The 6405-nt window shown below is 43.8% G+C and overlaps 1 pseudogene; it reads left to right on the top strand.

Annotated features, from left to right (window-relative positions):
• Nucleotides 1-2220: 2220 nt before the first annotated feature.
• Nucleotides 2221-2611, top strand: LOC109451398 (small ribosomal subunit protein eS24; annotated as a pseudogene).
• Nucleotides 2612-6405: the final 3794 nt, after the last annotated feature.

The following is a 6405-nucleotide window of genomic DNA, read 5'->3' as shown; positions in this document are numbered from 1 at the left end:
CAGAAAAGGAAAGGTATCAGGAAATGGGAATGTGGGCCACACACATTGGGCAGTTAAATTCAGATCAAGGGGCCGGTCCAGTGGCTCAGGTGGTTAGAGCTCCATGCTCCTAACTCTGAAGGCTGCCGGTTCGATTCCCACATGGGCCAATGGGCTCTCAACCACAAGGTTGCCAGTTCAACTCTTCGAGTCCCACAAGGGATGGTGGGCTCCGCCCCCTGCAACTAAGATTGAACACGGCACCTTGAGCTGAGCTGCCTCCCGGATGGCTCAGTTGTTGGTTGGAGCGTGGGCTCTCAACCACAAGGTTGCCAGTTCAATTCTTCAACTCCTGCAAGGGATGGTGGGCAGCGTCCCCTGCAACTAAGATTGAACACGGCACCTTGAGCTGAGCTGCTGCTCAGCTCCCGGATGGCTCAGTTGGTTGGAGCGCGTCCTCTCAACCACAAGGTTGCCGGTTCCACTCCCGCAAGGGATGGTGGGCTGCGCCCCCTGCAACTAGCAACGGCAACTGGACTTAGAGCTGAGCTGCACCCTCCACAACTAAGACTGAAAGGACAACAGCTTGAAGCTGAACAGCACCCTCCACAACTAAGATTGAAAGGACAACAACTTGACTTGGAAAAAAGTCCTGGAAATACACACTGTTCCCCAATAAAGCCCTGTTCCCCTTCCCCAATAAAATTAAAAAAAAAAATTCAGATCAAGGAGGGCAGGCAAGTAGGGATAAGAGATCTGAGGTAAAAGACTGGGTTTAAAGCAATAAGTTATATTACAGTTGCCAGAGAATATGTTTCTAGAAATTTTTTCCAGCATTCTGGATATGTTCAAAAAAAGCTCATTTAGAAGAAGGAATCCCATTTGCTTGAGCAAAATGAAGTCACTCTCTTCTGTATGCAAAGTTTCTTCCTGGGCATGTTCCCCATGATGGATTAACTGGGAATGGACTTTGTGTCTCGTTGTTTCTAGTTGTCCCACCATAAACATCTAGAAACCTGGACACAACATGTGAAACCACTGTTTTAAGACATTGAACTATAGGCAGCACAAGAGTATGACCCCTGAAAAAGGGAAACCGGTGAGATGAGCCCGGCTATCACCCTTCTCTCAGCCCTCTCTCCAGACCATGGTCCTATATGGGGGCGTGAGGGGGTGGGTGGAACCCAAGCAGAGCAGGCCTTCTGGCTCAGGAGGCAGAGATCATGGAAGCTCAGGTGCCTGCATTGTGGGTCCAAGTACCAGAACATTGGATGGTATGTAGAGAAAGAGCCATCAAAGTTTTCTGTAAGCTGATATGGCATCACTTCTAGGATATATTATTAAGAGAAAAAAAAAGCAAAAGGCAAAATAATATAGAGAGTATGCTACTTTTTGTATAAGAAATAAGGGAAAATAATGCATACGTGTACCTGCTTTAAAAAAAAATCACAGGGAAAAGCACCAGAAATCTGCATAAGATCCCCTTGAATCTGTTGTTGAACGTATGTAGTGAGAAACTGCAAAAGTAGGGAAGGTACCAAGTAGCCTAGAGCATTCTGGCGGGCCGGAAAGTAAGGATGTGTTCAATAATAATAGGGGCAGACCAGAAAGACACCAATTATAATCCTCAAACTGCCATATATGCTACACTTTGAGGATCATAAGAACTAAGGACTATAAAGGCTTATAATTTATTGAATAAATAAGAATTCATGAGATCATGCTGATATGAAATAGACAATAAATCAAAAAACTAATTAATTAATAAACAGGGCAGAAAAGACAGCTCTTTCTTATAGTATACGCTGAGTGCCAATTGATCAATATGGAAGGAGAGGAGGAGTTGGGGGGGAAAATATCTATTTTACAAACATCATAGTAAAGTATAGTACAAGTAAGACTCATCAATAGCTTCTAAATCTAGGAGGAAAAGTTTTGTGAGATGCAAAATATTTGCATGATTAAAAAGTGACTCCCACGGATTGCTAACCAGTTGCAGGGGGGGGGGAATAATAATCTTACAGGGGAGAAACTGAACAACATCATCACCAGGTCCTCAGCGTTTTCCTCACCTGTGAGGGACAGTCAGGTAATGTGTGCCTCCAGACAGGACACCCAAGAAGAGCATGTGACCTAAGCAGTCAACCAGCAGGGGACGCATAATCTCAATCTACTCTTGAGAAAACATTGGACAAAATCATTGAAAAAAGCTCTATGAAAGCTTGAGGGTCAGCTGCCATCATGAACGACACAGTAACTATTCAGACCAGGAAGTTCATGACCAATCGACTACTTCACCGTAAACAAATGGTCATCACTGTCCTTCCCTCTGGGAAGGCAACAGCACCTAGGATAGATTTGGGGAAAACTAGTCAACATGTATAAGACCACACCAGATGTCATCTTTGTATTTGCATTCAGAACCCATTTTGGTGGTGGAAAGACAACTGGCTTTGGCATGACTTATGATTCCTTGGATTACGCCAAGAAAAATGAACCCAAACATAGACTTGCAAGACATGTGCTGTATGAGGAGAAAAAGATCTCAGGAAAACAGCGAAAGGAACGCAAGAACACAATGAAGGAAGTTAGGGGGACTGCAAAGGCCAACGTTGGTGTTGACAAAAAGTGAGGAGGAGATTGGACGACAGAAGGAGTGAAGATTCCTCAGTGACTTTATCTGGGGTGATTGAGCAGATTTTTCATTAGGACTAATAAACTAAAAACTTAAAAAAGAAAGTTCTATAAAGTAACTGGACTATATTCTTTAAAAATGTCAGTATCAAGACAGACAAAGAAGGGCTGAGGAATTTTCTTATTTATTAAAAGAAACTAAAGAGACATAACCGTTAAATGCAATACTAGATCATGAACTGCAGGGAGAGAAATGCTATAAATGATATTGGGATAACTGACAGAGTTGGAGTCTAAACCACCAGTTAGATTATATCAATGGCGTATGAACTGTAGAAAGTAATATATAAATGCTAAGTTTACTGACTATGATACCTGCATTGCGGTTTTATAAGAGAATATCATCGTCCTTAGGAAGCACACCCTTCAATGTTGAGGGGGGCGTGATGTAGCAACTGCTTTCAAATGGTTCAGAAAAAATTGTATGTAGGAGGGTGTGTGAAGAGAGAGAGACAGAGGAAAACAGAGGGAGAGACAGAGCTGATTAAAATACAGAGAAAAATGAAAATTGATTAATCTAATTACAGGATATGTGGGAGTTCTCTGTCTTTTGCAGCTTTTCTGTAAATTTAAAATAACTTCAAAATAAAAAGTTAAAAATAGTAGAGACTGGCCTCTTGCCTCATGGGGAAGAAATCTGTGGTCTGTGGAGCATTTATGTTCTAGAGGCCACTGTCTGTGTGTCAAGCTAAGACAAAGGCGTGTGACCACATCCCTGCTTGTCCTGCCTCACTCTCTCCTTGACAGAATTCTCCTGAAATACTATATCACGTGTTCCCAAATCCCTGTCTCAGGCTCCTTTCTAAGGATTCCATCTAAAACGCCCATCCTGACCAGCTCCGTCTCCTTCACTCTTAATTCCCTGTACTGTGGTAAGCTGAAGAACGGCCCCCAACGTGTCCACATTCTAATTGATGGAAGCTGTGAATGTCAGCGTACGTGACAAAAGAGACTTAGCAGATGTGATTAAGTTAAGGGTTTTGAGGTGGGGATATTATTCTGGACCATCTGGGTGGGCCTGGTGTAATGACAGGGATCCTTATAAGGAAGGAGGCAGAAAACCAGAAGGAGGATGCAATGCGGTAATAGAAGCAGGGATTGGAGTGATGCACTTTGAAGATGGAGAAAGGGACCACAAGACAAGGAATAAGGCAGCCACAAATAGGTGAAAAAGGTAAGGAAGCAGATTCTCCTCTCAGAGCCTCCAGAAGGAACCAGTCCTACTGACACCTTGACTTTACAGCTGGGTGAAACTTAAAACTGATTTCTGGCCTCCAAAACTGTTGTTTCAAGCCACCAAGTTTAAGATAATTTGTTACAGCAGCTATAGGAAGCTAACACATTCCTCTACCTTTCCTTTTTTCTATTGCACTTATCACCTTATATTATGCCATATAATTTAATTGTCATGTTTTTACTTTGTTTCTCTCCTCCCACTAGAATGTAAGTTCCACAATGGCAAGGATATGCGTCTGTTTTGCTCTATTCACCCACCTAGACCAGCGCTTAAAATGGAGCAGGTGCCCAGTTCTTATCTGTTGAATATCTGATGTTCCTGCCTTTCCTCTCCATCCTCCTCTCCAGCTATCCCAATTCTAGCCATCCTTCCAGGCTCAGCTAAAACCACATACTCCATGAAGCCTTCACTGCACTCTTCAGTTCACGGTTGTCTCTCCCTTCTCTGAACCCCAAGAATACCCTCTGTTCCATTTGTTCACACTTAGTCTTAGGGGCTGGCATGTGGTGTGAGCGTAGACTGAAATTACACAACCTGGTTTCAGAGCTTGGCTGCATCGCTAATTCATTGTGGGACATGAGCAGAGGGCAAATATGGGCATTAAGCAGTTCATAGAGGTAAAATTGTTGGCACGTAGTACACGCTCAATAAATGTTGGTCTCTATAATAGACACCCCATAATTGTTGCTAAGAGTATTATTTCTGTCTTGTGACCTCTCATTTGATGCTTTTAAACTCTCCTGCTTTCCTATAACCTTTTCTTCTCACTAGATCAGGAGCTTCTAGGAGAGAACCTTGGCTTTCCTAGTACCCTCACAGCACCCAGCGGGACCCAGGAAATGTACCAAATCCTCATGAAAGCCCAACGGCAGGCCTCCTGGTCAGTCACCCTGGAGGCAGGTTAGGGAGCCAGGAAGTTGAATGGACCTGGGTAAATCAGCCCTGGCTGTGCACTGACTCAGAAAGGGCACACCTGGGGAGCTTGGAATACTTGAGGTCACAGGAACATCCCTCACGTGGCAAAATCTTAACTTTCAGAACCGAGAGTCCCACAGCAGCTCCCATAACTAAAACACTAAGTCCTTTCCCTCTTTATTCTCCATTTACCAGATTTTCCCAGACCTGTGTTCTCACCCACAAAAATCCCTTCATAGACTTCAAATTACCGTGGCAAACCTCCACCAAATAGGTAAAACATCTTGTCTTTCTAATGATAAACCTAAAAAAAAAAGATAAAGCTATGAGCTGTCAGTAGAAAAATTGACATCCCAACGCAATTCTGTGTTATGGAACGAGCCAGCCCTGACTGACACAAAGGACTCACATGCTTTCCACATACCTGCATGGGTATGAAACCTGAGATCACTTTGCAGTTCACGTCATGACTCATGTTTAAAATGTATAATCATAACAGTGATAGCTGTCATTTGGGGGGATTGACTTGGGGCCTCCCACTGTGCAGTATACTTTGCATAAATCATCTAAGTTTCCCCAACAGCTCCATGAGGTATGTGTTCTTAGCCTCATTTTACAGATGAGATCACCAAGGCTGAGACATTAGAAAATCTGGCTTTGGGCCTGTGATTGTAGCCATTACACATGATGCATAGCCCACAACAGTGATTATTTTAACTGGATTTTTTTTTTTTCCTCTAAAGCCTAGTATTCCTGGCTTGACACAGGATCTGGCAAAGGTGGAAAGGGAGTGGGTGGACGAGACAGTGCTGGAAATGAGGCAGCTGCAACAGGCTCAGTCCTGGATGGGAGAGACAGGGTCACGGGAGGGAGCCAAGCCTAACACTGGGAGGTTCCTGAAAGCCGAGCAGCAGAGGGCTGAAGGGGGAACCCAGAGGAGGTGCCATGCAGCTGAGCCTGAGAATCATGGAGGTGGTGTCGCCAATTCTAGCCAATGACATTGGTCTCTCGGGCTGCCTTTAACAATCACCCAATCTCATGGTGGCCCCTGCCTAGCAATGACCTTCAAATCACCTCTTGTCATTGGGCAATTAGTAATATTTTCCAGGGTATGTTAATTTCCTATTGCTGCTATAACAAATGACCACAAATGTAGTGGCTTCTACAACACAGATTTACTATCTTACAGTTTTATCGATCAGTAGCCCAAAAACGGGTGTTATAGACCAAATCCAGGCCTGTGGCACTGTGCTACGTCAGGAGGCTCTAGGGGAGAATCCATTCCCTTGCCTTTTCTAGTCCAAGAGGCCAGCCTCATTCCTTGGTTCATGGCCCTGGTTTTCATTTTCGAAGTTAGCAGCATAGCATCTTCTAGTCTCTCTGATTCTCCTTCCATTATCATTCTGCCTTCTTTTACTGTGACTCTCCTGCCTCCCTCTTATAAGAACTCATGATTACATTGGGCCCACCCAAATAATCCAGGATAATCTCCCCATCTCAAGATCCTTCACATAACAAAGTCCTTTTTTCCACGTTAGGTAAAATATCCCAGGTTCCAAGGATAAGGACTTGACTGTCTT

This window comes from Rhinolophus sinicus, linkage group LG06 (genome assembly GCF_036562045.2).
Source record: "Rhinolophus sinicus isolate RSC01 linkage group LG06, ASM3656204v1, whole genome shotgun sequence".
In the NCBI taxonomy this organism is placed as follows: Eukaryota; Metazoa; Chordata; class Mammalia; order Chiroptera; family Rhinolophidae; genus Rhinolophus; species Rhinolophus sinicus.
The sequence above is the reverse complement of the archived record's forward strand: the minus strand, read 5'-3'. Positions and strand labels throughout refer to the sequence as shown.